The following is a 21,296-nucleotide window of genomic DNA, read 5'->3' on the forward strand; positions in this document are numbered from 1 at the left end:
TTTATTTTTTCGAAAAACCAACTCCTGGTCTCATTGATTTTTTGTATTGTTTTCTTAGTTTCGATGTTGTTTATTTCTGCTCTGGTTTTTATTATTTCTTGCCTTCTGGTTGTGGTTGGATTTCTCTGTTGCTGTTGTTCCAATTCTTTGAGGTGATCTTTTAAACTGTTGGTTTTGTTATTTTCCTGTTTCTTGACATAGGCCTGTATTGCTATCAGTTTCCCCCTAATTACTGCTTTTGCTGTGTCCCACAAATTTTGACATGTTGTCTCTTCATTGTCATTTGTCTCAAGGAATCTTTTTATTTCTTCCTTGAGTTGTTCTTTGATCCAGCAGTTATTGAGCAGCATGTTGTTTAATCTCCAGGTATTAGTTTTTCTCCATTGTTTCTTCTTGACATTAATTTTGACCTTTGTTGCATAGTGATCTGAAAGGGTACTTCTAATGATCCTTACCTTTGTGATCTTATGTAGGTTGGCTTTGAATCCTAAGACATGGTCTATTCTGGAGAAGGTTCCATGTGGGTTTGAGAAGAATGTGTATTCTGCTTTCTGGGGATGGAGGGCTCTATATAAGTCTATTAGCCCCAATTCTTCTAGTTTTTCATTTAGGGCTCTTATTTCTTTTCTATTTTTCTGTTTGGTGGATCTGTCCAGTGGTGATAGTGGAGTATTTAGGTCCCCTACTATTATCACATTTCCCTTCATGTGTTTCTCCAGATTGGCCAGTAGTTGTCTCACATATTTTGCTGACTCTACATTGGGTGCATAGATATTGACCAGGGTTAGTGTTTCTTGGTCTAATGTTTCCCTGATCAGTAATTAGTGACCCTCTTTATCTTTGATCACTTTCTTGAGGTTGAATGCAATTTGGTCTGATATAAGAATGGCTGTCCCTGCTCTTTTTTGTTTTCCATTGGCCTGAATAATTACTTTCCATCCTTTGATTCTAAGCCTATGCTTATCCTGTAGCTGTAGGTGTGTTTCTTGTAGACAGCAGAAGTCTGGTTTATTTTTCCTAATCCAGTTCTCTACTATGTGTCTTTTAATTGGAGAGTTTAGTCCATTAACGTTTAGGGAAATTATTGAGAGAGAGGACTGTTGTGCAGTTGTGTTGTGTAGGGTGGCTTTTGTTACAATCGGGGGTTTGGATTGTGTAGTTCATCTCTGAGTAGGTCATTTAGGATCGGTTTTGTTTGCACAAATAGCTCTAGTTCGGTCTTGTTTGAAAATGTTTTTAGTCTGTCCTCCCATATGAATGATAATTTTGCTGGGTATTGGACTCTAGTTTGGAAGTTTTTTTCATTCAGTCGTTTAAATATGTCATTCCACTGTCTTCTTGCTTGAATTATTTTGACTGGCAGATCTGGTTTGATTCTTATGTCCCTACCTTTATACTTGAGGGTTTTTTCTCTCTTATTGCCTTAAGAAGTTCCTCTTTCTCTTTGTTTTTTGCCATTTGAATTACTATATGTCTTGGTGTCAATTTATTAGGATCTATTTTATTAGGGACTCTCTTGATTTCCTGGATTTGGCCTGAAGTTTCATTCCAGAGGGTGGGGAAGTTCTCTGCTATTATCTCTCTGACTACTTGTTCTTTCCCTTTCCCTATTTCCTCCCCTTCTGGTATACCCACGATTCTTAGATTGTTTCTTTTGTCCTTGTTCATTAGGTACTGGACTTTTCCTTCCAGTGCTTTGCCTTCTATTTCTTTGTTGGTTTCTTGTTCATTTTTTGTTTGCAGTTTTCCTTCGAGTTCTTCAATGTGTTTCTCCAACTCTGTGTTTGTGCTAGTAAGGCTTGTTACTTTGTCTGTTAATTCCTTCACTTCTTTTTGTATGGACTCTCTCATGGTCTTTAACATTTCTTCTTTAATTTGGCTGATTTGTTCCTCCATAGATATCTTATACTCGTTAGTTAAGGTTTCTCTCATTTCTTTTATTAATTCTTGTGTTTCCTTCCTCATTGCTGCTTTTAGGTCACCTTCACATGGATCTGTGCGTTTTGGCGGACTTGGAAACTTGTTAGGGTTTGTCTCTGTATCATCAGATCTTAGGGATCTCTTTGATTTACCCATAATTCTTTGGTTTATTGGTGTGCTTTGGAGTGCTGTTCCTTCCAGTTTCAGCCTGTTTCTATCCCCTGTGGTGTGGGAATGGGTCCCCTCCCTGAGGGTGGATCTAGTGGTACTATTGGGTGGGCTTGCTGCGGTTTGGCTCCTCCTGTGGTCTTTCTGTGGCCTGATTCGTTGCTTTGCCCTACTGTTGTCAGCTGGTGCTGGTAGGTAGGAGATATCCGCCTGGGGGCGGGGCACGTTTGAACGGTTGGCGTGGGTGGGCGTAGCTTCCCTACCTTCCCGGGGGCAATGGAGATCCAGCAGGAGCGGGATGGTCTTCCGTAGTTTCCCTACCTTCCCGGAGGCACGGAGTCACCCAACCCTCCCAGGGGCAATGGGAGCCCGGCAGAAGCAGGGCGGCCGTCCACGCGGTCGGCGGAGTCTCCCGACCCTCCCAGGGGCAAGGGGAGCCCGGCAGAAGCAGGGCGGCCATCCACGCGGCCGGCGGAGTCTCCCGACCCTCCCAGGGGCAAGGGGAGCCCGGCAGAAGCAGGGCGGCCGTCCACGCGGTCGGCAAAGTCTCCCGACCCTCCCAGGGGCAAGGGGAGCCCGGCAGAAGCAGGGCGGCCGTCCGCGCGGTCAGCGGAGTCTCCCGACCCTCCCAGGGGCAAGTGGAGCCCAGTAGGAGCAGGGCAGCTGTTCACGCAGTCGGGCGGAGGTTCCCTGCCTTCCCGGAGGCAAGGGGAGCCCGGCAGGAGCAGGGCAGCCGTTCACGCAGTCGGCGGAGGTTCCCTACCTTCCCGGAGGCAAGGGGAGCCCGGCAGAAGCAGGGCGGCCGTCCACGCGGTCGGCGGAGTCTCCCGACCCTCCCAGGGGCAAGGGGAGCCCGGCAGGAGCAGGGCAGCCATTCACGCAGTCGGCGGAGGTTCCCTACCTTCCCGGAGGCAAGGGGAGCCCGGCAGAAGCAGGGCGGCCGTCCACGCGGTCAGCGGAGTCTCCCGACCCTCCCAGGGGCAAGGGGAGCCCGGCCTTAATTTTTATTTCTTTGATTACTAGGGAGGCAGATCTTTTTATTTAGTTTTTATTAGGCATACTTCCCCTTGTGTGTTCTCTGCTCATATTTTTGCTCATTTAGTTATTTGATGCATTGCACTTTAAAGAGAAATTCATTAACACAAATAAATCTCTAGTGAAACTATGAAGGAAATATTTTCTAAGTAGAAGGAGCTCTCTCTTGCTCTTGTCTACTGTGACAAAAACCAAAATATTCAATGAAAAAATTATTAAAGATAAATAGGGATTTTAGCAAGATGTTGGATAGTTTTGCCAGTCTTTCTTCCTCTCCTCATTATCAAGGAATTTATTATAGACTGAAAAGCAACACAATGGTTGAAAGAACAATGCTGAGGCAGTGGGAGGCACTGGAAGGGATAGGACAGGTGTCAATAAAATCATTTAGTGTGTCTGTAGCACATCATGAATTAAGAGAGGGAGGAGGCTGTGATTTGGAGCTCTTTCAAGCATGCAGGGTATCCTCTAGAGCAGGAGAACTCTGGGGAGCAGTGTTCCATGGCTGAGTGTTGGGGAACATATGGAGAGTAAGTACAGATATAAGGCAGCTGGCAATTAGCTGGAGAAAATGGATAAAACAGGAGATCCTGCTAGACTGTTGATGGTCTCAGCCTGGGGCCATTATATAGTCTTGGTGCTGCAGACATGTCCTTGTCCAGGGTATATACTAACCATTTGGTTCATGAGTCCTGTGGGCCAGCATTTGGAGTTCAAGCATGGGAATGGGGGTTTCCACTTGAAACTTGTTTGGGAAATGCATGGTTTAAGCTCTGTCCTCTTCAAGAGAGACTCCTCTAGGGCCGGAGCAATAGCACAGTGCTAGGGCATTTGCCTTGCATGCAGCCAACTCAGGACCAATGTAGTTTGAATCCCAGGAGACTGCCAGGAGAGATTTCTGAGAGCAGAACCTGGAGTAACTCCTAAGCTCAGTCTGGTGTGATCACCCCTGAAAAAAAAAGAAACTCCTCTTTGTAACTGGCCTTGAGTCATACCTTTGAGAGAACAACTCAATGTCTATGTTTGTGCCATTTAACCTATGTTAAATGGAATACAGAAACAATAAAGTACTCATAAATAAAGAAAAAATAATTAAGAAGGCAAAATACATTTATAGACCAGAATATATAATAATATAAAAAGATTGAACTTTGACATCTGCAACAAAATAGAAGGGACTTGAAGTCATGCAAAATGAAGCAAATCAGGAACTGAAAACGATAGGTGTCAGGTTTTGGCAGTTATGTATACAATATAAGATTGTAAAGATGAACAAAGACATAAGAATGGACACCTAATCTAGAACTGATTATTTGAGAATAGGTTGAGGAGTAAAAATAAGATTCAAGAAAACCAGGCAGGGAAAACTTTAATCGTTTATGGATGAAAATAACCAGTAGTAAGATATAAAAAAATCAAGTATTTACATGCTATAAGAAACTTTACACTGGAAAATAAAAACAGTTTTGCAAAAAGCTTTTGGTTCTCTGCGAAGAGGTTAAAATGAGATTGAATTTTGAGTTTAAAATGAAAGAGCTTACTGCATCTAAAAGCCTCAATTAAATTATAAAAACAAATTGAAATATGTTGAGAGAATATAAATATCAAAGCAAGAAAATAGTGACTCATTATGCATCACTTTCAAATGTTTTAAACCACTTCGTATTTTCTGTGTATTGTGTAATAGTTATAGGCAGACTACGTAGTCTGTTTCTTGCTCTTAGTACTTACCCTCAATTTTTGTTAGTTTAGAAATTGTTATTCTAACAACTAGATTTCTCTACAATTTATTTAATTAGGCTCATACTGAGAAACATATAGACACTTTTTCTCTTGCAACATAAATTATGTATAACTTTTCTATATTTGTATCTTAAGTGATTCATTTTATACCTAATACCATACAGTGGGAATTAATACTCAACTATAGCATTTTAAATATAAAGGTATTTGATGAAGCTTATTAGATGTGTGCCTTACATGGAGACTAACAGGGTTTGATCCCAGAACCCAATATGATCTACTTTCCTCCCCAACTCTGCAGAGTGATCCCTGAGCTCAAAGTCAGGAATAAATTCTGCAATGCTAGATGTGTCACCCAAACCAAAACCCCAAACCCTAAACCCCAAACAAAACAAAACGAAACAACCCAAAATAAAATTCCTCCAAAAAAAAAAAACCCAAGATAATCCTTCCAAAAAACCCAAAATGAGCCTATTTGTCTAAATATGTTAAAAGAGTGATTTAATGACTAAGAGTGGCTTGAGAAAATCATACCACTCTGTAGTGACTGTTTTTGTGTGTTTTCCTTATATATTTCACTGCTCAATATCTCATTTCTTGATACATACATTAGGGAAAACATTAGACTCAGTAATGCATGATCTGACTCTTACATCACTATATGATTGTGACCAAATTAATATCATATAATTTTAGAGTTTCTGTTTAATTTTAACAGGGATTCTGAAGCAGATACTATGATATTGTATTGTGATACAACATGATTTTGAAGAGGCTTAAAATATCATATGATATAGTGCCAAATACAATAAATGTTCAAATCAATTTAGTTTAATATTAGTCCTTCATATCTCACTTGATCGTTTTCATTCCAGCAAATGTGGGAAGAAAACAGACTTAGAGTTAGCCAGAGGGTTATATATTTTTTCTCTTTTTAAAAACTTTTGCAGGAATACACCTTTAATTATGACTTATAAGTTTTCTGAAAATTCTATAAATAAAGTCATTATAAATGTTTCCATTAAATTTTTTTCCGTTAGTTTATCCTAAGGTGATGTGTGAATACAAATTAAATTTATGTAATGCTTTTTCACTTTTTTCTGTAGTTGAAATTTTCCAGAGCACCTTAATCAGGCCAGTATTCTGCGTTACAGCCACCAAATTAATCTCCTGTTCTTAGTATGTGTTGCCACTCTTTCTCCTACTTACTGAAAATTATCTTTCACATATTTTTGAATATTAAGTGACTAAGATTTTTGACAAGACTAGGACAGAATTATTTAAGGTATTTTACTCTAATCACGTAGCAATGTAATGAAAAAAATTACAGTTTCAAAGGGTAAATAACTCTAAATATACCTATAGAGATAAATTTTATTTTATTTTATTTTATTTTTTGTTTTTTTTTGGGCCACACCTGGCGGTGCTCAGGGGTTACTCCTGGCCATCTGCTCAGAAGTAGCTCCTGGCAGGCACGGGGGACCATATGGGACACCGGGATTCGAACCAACCACCTTTGGTCCTGGATTGGCTGCTTGCAAGGCAAACACCACTGTGCTAGCTCTCCGGGCCCAAATTTTATTTTCATAAGGTAACTGATATTTACATCTGGATTTTCCTTGCTAAAATTTTAAGATCATTACTAAAAAAAAAAAAAGATGGGAAATCCCTCTTTTGGAAAACTCATTTCTGCTTCAGAAGACAAGATTAGAGGAAATCATCTTTTATTTACATGTGTACTTCCAAACTGTACTCAGGGACCAGGGTACCAAGGTGCCATTCCTGGTGAGAATAATCTAACTGGCTCCTGCAGTTGGACTTAAGGCTCAGAAATATGGATTTCTATTTTTTTTTTTTTTTGGATTCTGCATCCTTGCAATGCAAGATGTGGGCCACAGAGTCACAATGTGCTATGTATGTAGGACTGTGGTATCAGCATATACACTTGACAACTGGGATATATCCTTGGTCTCAGAAACAACTTTTTTTTCAATTTCTGGTAAATCTAATATTTAAATGAACTTTCCTGGATATAACCTACATCACAATGCCATTATTTTTCCTGAGAGTAGAATGAAGAAGCATATAGGTATATATTTAACAAGAAACGACATTTATCCCAGTTACTTTACATAAATAGATATGCGTTATATATATTACTGGGTTAGTCGATAAGGGTGGAAGGTAGTGAATTTTATAGAGTTACCCAGATGGAATGTATATAGGGTGAGGTTAGGGCTAGAACAGAGAGTGGTAAAGGCAAGAAGGAAGCCTGGATTATGATTCAGATTTGAGTTACTTTATTTTATATCTAATCTCTGCCCTGAACTATTTGAGCTCTAAACTCGGTTTACTTAAATGAGATATGATAATGTCTACTATATGTTGTTCCTATACAAATAAAATTACTTTGGGGGTACTCCATAATAAAAATATTAGTTATGCTAGTTATACTAGTTATTTTGTTGTTTTAATGAATTCTAAAAAACCAGATTATATAAAATATAATTTTATAGGAGTTTAACAACAATAAATTCAAAAGGAGTATGTAATAATATAGTTTTTCAAATGTTTTCAAATATTTCCTTCCAATCCAAATTATAGGAAGGAACTGAAATACAGAATCCAGCTATTCCATATGAAAATAATGATATAAAGAAACGTGTTATCAGAGAAATTGATTCAAACATTTAAAGAAGAATACTAATAGGAATTTCAACATCTCTAGTTTCTGTGTCTTTTGAAGTGCAAATTTTTCAAAGAAAATATAGAATACTTTAATGCATTACTATTTTGGTGCATATTATTTTCAGTCCTATTTCTTTCCTCAATGACAAATAACTACATGAAACTACTTGATAAAAATAAATTAATAAAATAGGAGAAAGGGAAAGATGGAAGAAAGAGAATAAAGGAGTTCTGTCTTGTAAACAAGTTTGTGATTTTACTGTCATGTATGGGCAGAAGAATCATCCTGCATGATCGCTGTAAGATTCTTTTACAGAAATATCAAATACATTTTACTTTGAATGAGAGATTTTATTTTTAAATTAAGACTTTAGAATTAATGTTCAATGACAAAAATCATGCTTGGCTGTAGCATTCAAATCCTTCCTTTAATTCTTAAGTAAAATTTTAAAAAATCCTTAACTTCAGAATAAATTTTGATTTAGAGAAAAGTTTAAAAGATTGTACAAAGATTTCAAATCACTCTTTCTTTCTCATAATGTCAACAACTTCCTTACTATGGTACCTTTGTCCAACTTAAGAAATTATCATTGGTAAGTTGTTAACTAAATCTCTGCACTCATGTCCTGAGGACTTTACGATTTAACACAGGATACCAGAGTTTCCTCTGTTCTGATAGATTCTCCACTTTTTAAAGAATGTATTAAAATTTTAAATTATTTTTGTATTAGTTCCTATACTAATATAACAAAGTAATACAATTAGTAGTTTCAAACAATGTAAATTTATTTTATAGCTCTGGAGTCAGACAATAGGTTTAATTGGGATAAAATCAGGGTCCCACTTATTTTTTCCAGCTTCTAGAAATTTCACACCTTACTTGGTTTATGGCTCACTTTTATCTTTTACCTTGGGCCACATTTGGTGATGCTTGGGGATTACTCCTGACATTGTAATCAGGAATTTACTCCTGGAAGTGCTCAAGGAACCATGGGGGATGGATTTTGGATGAGTTGTAGGCAAGGCAACCTGCTGTACTATGCTCCCATCCTCTTTTTACATTTAAAGATCCTAATTGAACAATTCTTCACAATGCTTTCTTTGTAGTCCTAAACATTTTGTCTTCTTTCCAATTTTAAGTTCCAGGTGATTATTTGGGGTTTGCTGTTATAAATCAGGATAATTGCCTTATCTAAGTTTTAGCTGATTGGCAACACTAATTCTTTGTGAAAATTTAAATGACCATAACTGTTAACATGATCTGTATACAGGCTCTGGAGATTTAGATATGGATCCATTCATCTTTACTCTTATAGTGTTTTGATTCCCAAAGCTTTATAGTTCTTTTACTTAAAAAAAAGATATTTACTCCATCCAAAGCTTCCAAAACATCAAGTTCAGGTGTTATCTTACTTTTAATTTTGAAAAAATTCCTAAATTTTAGTTCTTAAGTCACCCACATTAGCACATGAAGGCATAATCTGACTGGGAAGCAATTTTTTTTTCTTATGAGAACATCGTTACTTACTTAGAAAAGACAATAATGATACCAGCTGAGTATATCAGTCATAGAGGTTTAGTCCTCAAAAAAGTAGAAAATATAACTGAAAAAATTCATCGTTGATACTAATATTTTAAAAATGTTACTTTTCTGCTGACTATATAGATTCTGAAACAAGCTCTATATCTCCTGCATAAAGAGACAAGTGCCAGCAAGGCAAAGTTGGATTCTACAATGGCTTTTCTTGCTTTCCCATGACTGCAAAATTTAAACACAATGAGAAAACAAAGTGCATTTAATTAAATATATGGATTGATATATTAATACATAATTAAATAGAATAAATCAATTTAAATATATTATTAAATAACAAAAAGAAAAGTAAGTACATTTTCTTGCAGACTTCACCCTGGTTTCCCCCAAATACCAATTGTCTATTGGCTCCCTTAATATTTGAATAAGCTGGCATCCTGGTTTCTCCTCACTATGTTTACTCCTCATCTCAAAGTTCAGTGACTTTCTCTCTAGGACCTGTTAGTATAATTAACTTTGACCCCCACCCCACCACTCTCATTCTCTCCTATTTCCCCTTGCTGATCATGTTTGACCGACTATGTTATAAAGGAATAAGCACACAGTTCCCAAGCTATTTTAAGAGCTTAGGTGGCACTTAGCTCTGCTCTCTGGTTTTAATACTAGACCTTTGCAACTATATTTCCTTTCTCATAAAAAATAATGTTCATTTGCAGCTGAGTTATTTTCTTGGGTATAGAATTTGGGAGTTCTGATAGTCTTCTCGTATTTTATATTCTTTTGATCTCTTTAGCCTCAAGTTGTAATTTTCTATTGCTGTAAGAAATTTGAAGAACTTATTAAGTGTATAACTAGCTTAGAGAGTCACCTGCCATACTTCTCCAGGACTGTGAGATCATAAATCTGTGTTGTTTTAAACCATTACATTTATGATGAGACTGTAGCCATTGAGAACAATTGCAAGTTGGGCAATATGGAGAGCTCTGGCATTTGAAGGTATTTGGGGATAAGGCATAGGAAGCCTGTTTTAAGGAGGATTTTTTTTAAAACAAAGGAGAAGACATTGTACATATAGAGTACATCTAGATAATAATCAGTTTTTTTCATGTAATCTGTTCAGCCTTAGCTCATTATCTTCCTTGGTTGGCTTGTCTTCTTTCCTAATTCCATCCCCTCTTATGTGGTTAATCTCTATTATTAATCCTTCCTTTACCCTTACAGTCTGGATTAGCTCTTTTTCCTTTTAGTTTATCTTATTCGGACACTTACTACATTGTATAAATAGCTCTGCACAAATGTCTTTTATGTGCTCAGTACTGATTTAAGTGCTTAATCCTAAAAGATGTCAATAAATGGTTATTAAATTAATAATTGTTTGGGAGGCACCTGCATATTGATAAATCAAGAAACTGGAAAATATGCCCTATTACTCCATGAAGCTTAATAATTTTTTTTTAGATATAGCTAGCTCAATAGAGAGGCTTCTCTCTTAAATATTAGGTAAGAAGATCACCAAAAAGTTTAACCAAGAGAGCAAACATCCATCAAATTTCAATAAAATACTAGCTTCAGCACATCAAATCTATTTACACAGGTAAAAATTCTCCCTTGGAAAATATTTAAATGTCATAAGATTTAAAAGTGAATTACCAAGTGAGTCCTAAATTACTAGCTTTTCTTTTTTTTTTTTTTATTAATGCATAATTTTTTTTATTTAAACACCTTGATTACATACATGATTGTGTTTGGGTTTCAGTCATAAAAGGAACACCACCCATCACCAGTGCAACATTCCCATCACCCAAGTCCCAAATCTCCCTCCTCCCCAACCAACCCCCGCCTGTACCCTAAACAGGCTCTACATTTCCCTCATACATTCTCAATATTAGGACAGTTCAAAATGTAGTTATTTCTCTAACTAAACTCATCACTCTTTGTGGTGAGCTTCCTGAGGTGAGCTGGAACTTCCAGCTCTTTTCTCTTTTGTGTCTGAAAATTATTATTACCAGGGTGTCTTTCATTTTTCTTAAAACCCATAGATGAGTGAGACCATTCTGCGTTTTTCTCTCTCTCTCTGACTTATTTCACTCAGCATAATAGATTCCATGTACATCCATGTATAGGAAAATTTCATGACTTCATCTCTCCTGACAGCTGCATAATATTCCATTGTGTATATGTACCACAGTTTCTTTAGCCATTCGTCTGTTGAAGGGCATCTTGGTTGTTTCCAGAGTCTTGCTATGGTAAATAGAGCTGCAATGAATATAGGTGTAAGGAAGGGGTTTTTGTATTGTATTTTTGTGTTCCTAGGGTATATTCCTAGGAGTGGTATAGCTGGATCGTATGGGAGCTCGATTTCCAGTTTTTGGAGGAATCTCCATATCGCTTTCCATAAAGGTTGAACTAGACAGCATTCCCACCAGCAGTGGATAAGAGTTCCTTTCTCTCCACATCCCCGCCAACACTGTTTATTCTCATTCTTTGTGATGTGTGCCATTCTCTGGGGTGTGAGGTGGTATCTCATCGTTGTTTTGATTTGCATCTCCCTGATGATTAGTGATGTGGAACATTTTTTCATGTGTCTTTTGGCCATGCGTATTTCTTCTTTGTCAAAGTGTCTGTTCATTTCTTCTCCCCATTTTTTGATGGGGTTAGATGTTTTTTTCTTGTAAAGTTCTGTCAGTGCCTTGTATATTTTGGAGATTAGCCCCTTATCTGATGGGTATTGGGTGAATAGTTTCTCCCACTCAGTGGGTGGCTCTTGTATCCTGGGCACTATTTCCTTTGAGGTGCAGAAGCTTCTCAGCTTAATATATTCCCATCTGTTAATCTCTGCTTTCACTTGCTTGGAGAGTGCAGTTTCCTCCTTGAAGATGCCTGTAATGTCCTGTAGTGTTTTGCCTATGTGCTGTTCTATATATCTTATGGTTTTGGGGCTGATATCGAGGTCTTTAATCCATTTGGATTTTACCTTTGTACATGATGTTAGCTGGGGGTCTAAGTTTAATTTTTTGCAAGTGGCTATCCAATTGTGCCAACACCACTTGTTGAAGAGGCTTTCCCTGCTCCATTTAGGATTTCCTGCTCCTTTATCAAAAATTAGATGGTTGTATCTCTGGGGAACATTTTCTGAGTATTCAAGCCTATTCCACTGATCTGAGGACCTATCTTTATTCCAATACCATGCTGTTTTGATAACTGTTGCTTTGTAGTACAGTTTAAAGTTGGGAAAAGTAATTCCTCCCATATTCTTTTTCGCAATGATTGCTTTAGCTATTCGAGGGTGTTTATTGTTCCAAATGAATTTCAAAAGTGTCTGATCCACTTCTTTGAAGAATGTCATGGGTATCTTTAGAGGGATGGCATTAAATCTGTATAATGCCTTGGGGAGTATTGCCATTTTGATGATGTTAATCCTGCCAATCCATGAGCAGGGTATGTGTTTCCATTTCCGTGTGTCCTCTCTTATTTCTTGGAGCAGAGTTTTATAGTTTTCTTTGTATAGGTCCTTCACATATTTAGTCAAGTTGATTCCAAGATATTTGAGTTTGTGTGGTACTATTGTGAATGGGGTTGTTTTCTTAATGTCCATTTCATCCTTATTACTATTGGTATATAGAAAGGCCATTGATTTTTGTGTGTTAATTTTGTAGCCTGCCACCTTGCTATATGAGTCTATTGTTTCTAGAAGCTTTTTGATAGAGTCTTTAGGGTTTTCTAAGTAGAGTATCATGTCATCTGCAAACAGTGAGAGCTTGACTTCTTCCTTTCCTATCTGGATTCCCTTGATATCCTTTTCTTGCCTAATCGCTATAGCAAGTACTTCCAGTGCTATGTTGAATAGGAGTGGTGAGAGAGGACAGCCTTGACTTGTGCCAGAATTTAGAGGGAAGGCTTTCAGTTTTTCTCCATTGAGGATAATATTTGCCACTGGCTTGTGGTAGATGGCCTTCACTATATTGAGAAAGGTTCCCTCCATTCCCATCTTGCTGAGAGTTTTGATCAAGAATGGGTGTTGGACCTTATCAAATGCTTTCTCTGCATCTATTGATATGATCATGTGGTTTTTATTTTTCTTGTTATTGATGTTGTGTATTATGTTGATAGATTTACGGATGTTAAACCAGCCTTGCATTCCTGGGATGAAACCTACTTGATCGTAGTGGATGATCTTCTTAACGAGGCATTGAATCCTATTTGCCAGGATTTTGTTGAGGATCTTTGCATCTGCATTCATCAGTGATATTGGTCTGTAATTTTCTTTTTTGGTAGCGTCTCTGTCTGGTTTAGGTATCAAGGTGATGTTGGCTTCATAAAAGCTATTTGGAAGTGTTTCTGTTTGTTCAATTTCATGAAAGAGTCTTGCCAAGATTGGCAGTAGTTCCTCTTGGAAAGTTTGATAGAATTCATTAGTGAATCCATCTGGACATGGGCTTTTGTTTTTCGGCAGACATTTGATTACTGTTTTAATTTCATCAATGGTGATGGGGGTGTTTAGATATGCTACATCCTCTTCCTTCAACTGTGGAAGATTATAAGAGTCCAAGAATTTATCCATTTCTTCCAGGTTCTCATTTTTAGTGGCGTAGAGTTTTTCAAAGTAGTTTCTGATTACCCTTTGAATCTCTGTCATATCAGTAGTGATCTCTCCTTTTTCATTCCTGATACGAGTTATCAAGTTTCTCTCTCTCTCTTTCTTTGTTAGGTTTGCCAGTGGTCTATCAATCTTGTTTATTTTTTCAAAGAACCAACTTCTGCTTTCGTTGATCTTTCGGATTGTTTTTTGAGTTTCCACTTCGTTGATTTCTGCTCTCAGCTTTGTTATTTCCTTCTGTCTTCCTATTCTTGGGTCCTTTTGTTGAGCATTTTCTAGTTCTATTAGCTGTGTCATTAAGCTACTCAGGTAAGCTCCTTCTTCCTTCCTGATGTGTGCTTGCAAAGCTATAAATTTTCCTCTCAGTACTGCTTTTGCTGTGTCCCATAGGTTCTGAGAGTTTGTGTCTTGATTGTCATTTGTTTCCAGGAACCTTTTTATTTCCTCCTTGATTTCATCTCGGACCCACTGGTTATTGAGCATGAGGCTGTTTAACTTCCAGGTGTTAAAGTGTTTCTTCTGAGTCCCTTTGGAGTTCACAAATAATTTCAGAGCCTTGTGGTCAGCGAAGGTAGTCTGCAAAATTTCTATCCTCTTGATCTTATGGAGGTATGTTTTATGTGCCAGCATGTAGTCTATCCTGGAGAATGTCCCATGTACATTGGAGAAGAATGTGTATCCAGGTTTCTGGGGATGGAGTGTCCTATATATATCCACTAGGCCTCTTTCTTCCATTTCTCTCCTCAGGTCTAGTATATTCTTGTTGGGTTTCAGTCTGGTTGACCTGTCCAGTGTTGACAAAGCCGTGTTAAGGTCCCCCACAATTATTGTGTTGTTGTTGATATTATTTTTTAGATTTGTCAACAGTTGTATTAAATATTTTGCTGGCCCCTCATTCGGTGCATATATGTTTAGGAGAGTGAATTCTTCCTGCTCTACGTACCCCTTGATTAATATAAAATGTCCGTCTTTGTCCCTTACAACCTTCCTGAGTATAAAGTTTGCATTATCTGATATTAGTATGGCCACTCCAGCTTTTTTATGGGTGTTGTTTGCTTGGATAACTTTTCTCCAGCCTTTTATTTTGAGTCTATGTTTGTTCTGACTATTCAGGTGCGTTTCTTGTAGGCAGCAGAAGGTTGGATTGAGTTTTTTGATCCATTTAGCCACTCTGTGTCTCTTAACTGGTGCATTTAGTCCATTGACGTTGAGAGAAAGAATTGTCCTGGGATTTAACGCCATCTTTATTTCAAAATTTGGTGTGTCTTTTGGGTAGTCTTGTCTTAGATTAGGTCTTTCAGTTTTTCTCTTAAGACTGGTTTTGTGTCTGTGAAGTTTCTGAGCTGTTTTTTGTCTGTGAAACCATGTATTCTTCCATCAAACCGGAAAGTGAGTTTAGCTGGGTATAGTATTCTGGGTGAAGCATTCATTTCATTCAGTCTTGTCACAATATCCCACCACTGCTTTCTGGCATTGAGCGTTTCTGGTGACAGGTCTGCTGTAAATCTCAGGGAAGCTTGCTTGAACATGATTTCCCCTTTTGATCTTGCTGTTTTCAGAATTCTGTCTCTATCTGTGGGATTTGTCATTGTGACTAGGATGTGTCTTGGGGTGGTTTTTCTGGGGTCTCTTTTGGTTGGTACTCTTCGGGCATGCAGGATTTGATCACATATATTCTTTAGCTCTGGAAGTTTCTCTTTAATGATGTTCTTGACCATTGATTCTTCCTGGAAATTTTCTTCCTGGGTCTCTGGGACTCCAATGATTCTTAAGTTGTTTCTGTTGATCTTATCATAGACTTCTATTTTCGTCTGTTCCCATTCTTTGACTAATTTTTCCATTGTCTGCTCATTTGCTTTAAGTTTTTTGTCCAATCTCTCCTGCTGTATGGAATTGTTATGTATCTCATCTTCCACAGCACCAAGTCTATTCTCAGCTTCTGATACCCTGTCCCAGAGCTTATCCATTTTGTCATTCACTTCGTTTACTGACTTTTTCAGTCCTGTTAGTTGACATGTTATTTCAGTTTGGAGTTTTGTCATTTCTGCCTTCATATTTTCTTGGTTCTTATTAGTGTTCTGTTCAACTCGATCCATGGTTTCTTGGAGTCTGTTGAGCACCTTCCATATTGCTAGTCTAAAGTCCTTATCTGAGAGGTTGATTAGTTGTTCAGTCATTATCTGGTCCTCAGAATTGTCATCTTCATTCTCTATGTCTGATGCTGGCCTGCGTTGTTTCCCCATTGTCACACTTGTATTGTGGGTTTTTCTACGTGTTGTGGTGGTATTCATTGTCTATATGATGTAGGCAGCACACTCCTCTGGCTCCTCCCTTTCTGGATGGGCTGACTTGCCTCTAAGGGAGGGGAGTCCTCCGTGGATGAAGCCTCACACCGGGTCAAATCTTAGGCCCGAGCATGCAACAGAGAAGACAGTCCAGAGAGAAATGTTTGCTTCTGTGATATAGCGCCGTTCTTAGTGTGATTTTTCCTTCTTGTTGCAATGGAGTTCTTTCCTTAGAAAGAGTGCACGGCCGCGTAGCGAAGCGTAGCGGCCGTGCTCCTCTGAGCCTCTTTTTGCCCCACTCGCAAGAGTTTCACGCAAGAGGACAGTAGACAGACATAGACAGGTCACACTCACAGTCTTTCACAGCTGAGCCCCACTGGGCCGGTGTACTTTCGCGGATTTTCCCCGCCTGGTGTCACACACAGGGAGCCAGCTTTTGCAAAGGTTAGCCGGTTTTTTTTTCAATTACTAGCTTTTCTTAGAAATTAAAAAATAATATGGAAATATGGGAGTACTGCCATTTAATGATGTTAATCCTGCCAATCCATTAACAGTATATGCGTATGTGTTTCCATTTCCATGTGTCCTCTCTTATTTCTTGGAGCAGGGTTTTATAGTTTTCTTTGTATAGGTCCTTCACATCTTTGGTTAAGTTAACTCCAAGATATTTGAGTTTATTTGACACTAATGTCAATAGGGTTGTTTTCTAATATCCATGTCTTCCCTATCATTATACGTGTATAAAAAGGCCATTGATTTTTGCATGTTAATTTTGTAGCCTGCCACATTGCTATATAAATATATTATTTCTAGAAGCTTTTTGGTAGTGTTTAGGGTTTTCTAGGTAGAGTATCAAGTCATCTGCAAACAGTGAGAGCTTGACTTCTTCCTTTCCTATCTGGATTCCCTGAGATATCTTTTTCTTGCCTAATCGCTATAGCAAGTACTTCCAGTACTATGTTGAATAGGATTATTTAGAGAGGACAGCCTTGTCTTGTACCAGAATTTAGAGGAAAGGCTTTAAGTTTTTCTCCATTGAGGATTATATTTGCCATTGACTTGGGGTATATGGCCTTAACTATATTGAGAAAGGTTCCTTTCATTCCCATCTTGCTGAGAGGTTTTGTCAAGAATGGGTGTTGGGTGCTCACTTCGGCAGCACATATGCTAAAATTGGAAAGTTACAGAGAAGACTAGCATGGCCCCTGTGCAATGAAGACACGCAAATTCGTGAAGCATTCCATATTAAAAAAAAAAACAAGAATGAGTGTTAGACCTTATCAAATGCTTTCTCTGTGTCTATTGATATGATCATGTGATTTTTATTTTTCTTGTTGTTGATGTTGTGTACTATCGTGATAGATTTATGGATGTTAAACCATCCTTGCATTCCTGGGATGAAACATACTTGACAGTAGTAAATGATCTTCTCTATGAGGCATTGGATCCTATTTGCCTAAATTTTTGTTGAGGATCTCTGCATCTATGTTCATCAGGGATATTGGTCTGTAATTTTCCTTTTTGGCAGCATCTTTGGTTTTGGTATGAAGGTGATGTTTGGCTTCCTAAAAGCTATTTAAAGTGTTCCTGTTTTTTAAACTTCAGAAAGAGCCTGGCCAGGATTGGTAGTAGTTCCTCTTGAAAGGTTTGAAGGAATCCATTAGTGAATCCATCTGGGTCTGGCCTTTTGTTTTTGGGCAGACCTTTGATCACCATTTTAACTTCCTCAATAGTGATGGGGAAGTTTAGATATGCTACATTCTCCTTATTTAATTGTAGAAAATTATGAGTCCAAGAATTTATCCGTTGCTTCCAAATTCTCATGTTTGAGAATAGAGTTTCTCAAAGTAGTCTCTGATTACCCTTTGAATCTCTGTAATATCTGTAGTGATCTCCCCCTTTTCATTTCTGATATGGGTTATCAAGTTTCTCTATCTCTCTTTGTGAGTTTTGTCAATGGTATATAAATCTTGTTTAGTTTTTCAAAGAATCAACTTCTGCTTTTATTGATCTTTCGGCTTGTTTTTGGGATTTCCACTTCATTGATTTCTGCTCTAAGCTTTGTTCTTTCCTTTTGTCTTCCTATCTTTGGTTCCTTTTGTTGATCCTATTCTAATTTTATAAGCTGTGTCATTAAGCAATTCAAGCATGCCCCTTTTCCCTTCCTGATGTGTGCTTGCAAGGATATAAATTTTCCTGCTTTTGAGGTGTCCCACAAATTCTGATAGTTTATGTCTTCATTGTCATTTATTTCCAGGAAAGTTTTGATTTCCTCTTTGATTTCATCTTGGACCCACTGGTTGGTCAGAAGTAGGCTGTTTTATTTCAAGTTGTTAAAATTTTTTCTTCTGTGTTCCTTTGTAGTTCACATCTAATTTCAGAGCCTGTGGTCAGTGAAGGTAGACTGCAAAATTTCTGTCCTCTTGATTTTATGGAGGTATGTTTTATGTGTCAGCATGTGGTCTCTCCTGGAAAATGAACCCATGTACATTGGAGAAGAATGTGAATCTAGATATCTGGGGATGGAGTGTCCTATATATATATATATATATATATATATATTCTTTGTTAGGGCTACTAGTATATTTTTGTTGGGTTTCAGTCTGATTGACCTATCAAATGTTAATATGGTCGTGTTGAAGTCTCCCACAATTATTGTGTTATTCTTGATATCCTCTTCCAAATTTGTCAATAATTGCTTTAGATAATTTGCAGGTCTCTCACTGGATGCATATATGCTTAATAGTGTGATATCTTCCTGTTGCACATATCCCTTGATTAGTACGAAGTGTCCACTTTTGTCCCTACAGCTTTTCTTAGTCTCAAGTTGGTGTTGTCTGATATTAATATGGCCACAGCAGCTTTTTTAAGGATGTTTTTTGCTTGGATGATTTTCTCCAGCCTTTGTTTTTGAGCCTATGTTTGTTCTGACTATTCAGGTGTGTTTTTGTAGGCAGCAGAAGGTGGATTCATCTTTTTGATTATTTCGCTACTTTGTATCTAGAGGGAGATGATTGTCATGAGATTTAATGTCATCTTTGTGTATAAGTTTGGTGTGTCTGTTGGTCATTCTTGTCTTAAAGTAGACCTTTCACTTTTTCCTTTAAGGCTGGTTTTGCATCCTTAAAGTTTCTGAGCTGTTCCTTATCCATGAAGCTATGTATCTTTCCTTCAAACTTGAACGTGAGTCAGGCTGGGTGCAGTATTCTAGGTGAAGTCTCCATTTAATTCAGTCATGTCACAATATCCCACCATTGTCTTCTGACCTTGAGAGTTTCTTGTGACATGTCTGATGTAAATCTTAAGGCTGCTACTTTGAATGTAATTTCCCTTTTAGATCTTGCTGCTTTCAGTATTCTATCTCTATCTGTGGGATTTGTCATCGTGACTAGGATATATCTTGGAGTAGTTTTATTTGGGTCCCTTTTGGCTGGTACTCTTTGGGCATGCAGAATTTGATTGCATGCGGTCTTTAGTTCTGAGAGCTTCTCTGTGGTGATGTTTTTGACTGTTGATTCTTCCTGGGGATCTCCTTCCTGAGCCTCTGAGACGCCAATGATACTTATTTTGTTTCTGTTGAGTTTATCAACAGATTTCTATTTTCATCTGTTCACATTCCTTGAGTACTTTTTCCACTGTCTGATCCTTTTCCTTAAGGTTCTTTTCCATTGTCTTCTGCTCTATGGCATTGTTCTGCATTTCATCTTCCAGTTCACTGAATCTGTCCTCGGCTGCTGTTATTCTGTTCGAGAGGCTATCCATTGAGTTTTTCAGTTCAGCTATGGTGTTTTTCAGATCTGTTATTTCAGTTTGCAGTTTTCTGATTTCTATCTTTGTGTTCTGTTCAGCTAGAGCTGTCTTTCTTTGATTTCCATGAGGTTCCTCCATATATCTATTCTAAACTGCTTATCTGAGAGATTAATCAGATCGTTGGTATTTTTTGCTCATCAGAGCTATCATCTTCATTCTTTGTACATGGTGTTTCCCTGCAAGTTTTCCCCATTGTCTCACTTGTAGTTTGATTTTTTTTTCTACTTGTTATGGTTGGGTTCATTAGTTAGAAAGAGTGTGCAGCAGAGAAGAAAAGCTGAGCAGCTCTGCACCTCTGGCCCCACCCTGGTTAGGTGGGTCCAAGAAACCTCAGTCTCTGAGATTCCCATGGAGTGGGGGCACTCTCCAAGCAGGAATGCTTAAATATCCCTCAAAGGCAACCACAGTGGAGGCCTGCACTTGCCCTGGTCGAGTGGGTCCAAAACCCCTCAGTCTCTGAGCTTCTCAGGGAGGGCACTTTCCAGGTGGGCGCGCCTATACCCCTCAATGGCGACCGGATTATTTCAGTTTTAAAGTGTCATACTGTGTTTTACTTTCTTGAACTCGATTTCCTTTAAAATTTGTCACTGCCTCCCATCAATTTTCTATGCATCCTATCTGCAATCTAAAGTAGACAAAATATCTTGTAGCTTTAGAAATCACTTTGCTGGGTTAATTTTCCTGCCCTTTTTTTTTTTTTTACCATGCACCAATTCCTGCAATTTGTCTCCTTATTATCAAATAAGCACTTAAATTTGCCCTAAGTAAGCAATGCCATCTTACTTAATTAGGAGTCGTTTTATCTTAGTACAACATTCATTTAAAACAACCTGAAATAAGTGGTGTTTCAGACCAGCATGGAGCAATGACACAAAGATTGACAACCCCAGTTTGCTCTTTAGAATATTCCTCAGGTGCCCATAAAAATGTACTTATTTTGATTTAGCATGTTATGGATATACTGTAAAGACAGTAATAAGGTACATCATAAAATTATTACAAATGTCTAATGTTTTTATATTCATGAATCATAAGCAAGTATGATATGTATTATGTATAAATTAGAATTAATTTATAAATGGAATAAAAACCTTGTCACGGAAAGGGTTTGTCTAAAATAAATGAAATATAAAGTTTATATATTTAGATTTGTTTATAAAATATTGAGCTCATCCCTTCTTAATAATAAAGAACAAAATTTCCAATTTGTCCATTGTATTTGTCCATTTGTATATTTTTTTACTTTTAAAGCTAAATGTGTTTGTACAGCAGTAACTAAGGAAATCTATGGGCATCATGAAAGTTATAGGTATCCAGAGGAGGTAACAATCATAGAAAGTTTGTTTAAAGAGATATTACAATCTGTTACTAAATTTGGATACCTCAGTTAGATTCAAATAGAGTAATGTGAGCAGTGTTCAATACATACTTATGATCTGTCTCAATTTCCTCATCTGTAAAGAGCAATAAAATAGGAATAGTTATTTCTTCTCGAAGGACAGAGTAAAAGAAACTC

General features: G+C 37.7%; 1 non-coding gene across 1 annotated transcript; it reads left to right on the forward strand.

Moving 5' to 3' along the window:
• The first annotated feature begins 17,113 nt into the window (after nucleotides 1-17,113).
• Nucleotides 17,114-17,220, forward strand: LOC126009698 (U6 spliceosomal RNA). The gene has a single exon (XR_007495916.1). It is a non-coding gene; the product is annotated as a U6 spliceosomal RNA (small nuclear RNA).
• The last annotated feature ends 4,076 nt before the right edge of the window (nucleotides 17,221-21,296 follow it).

This window comes from Suncus etruscus, chromosome 5, assembly GCF_024139225.1.
Source record: "Suncus etruscus isolate mSunEtr1 chromosome 5, mSunEtr1.pri.cur, whole genome shotgun sequence".
Taxonomy (NCBI): domain Eukaryota; kingdom Metazoa; phylum Chordata; class Mammalia; order Eulipotyphla; family Soricidae; genus Suncus; species Suncus etruscus.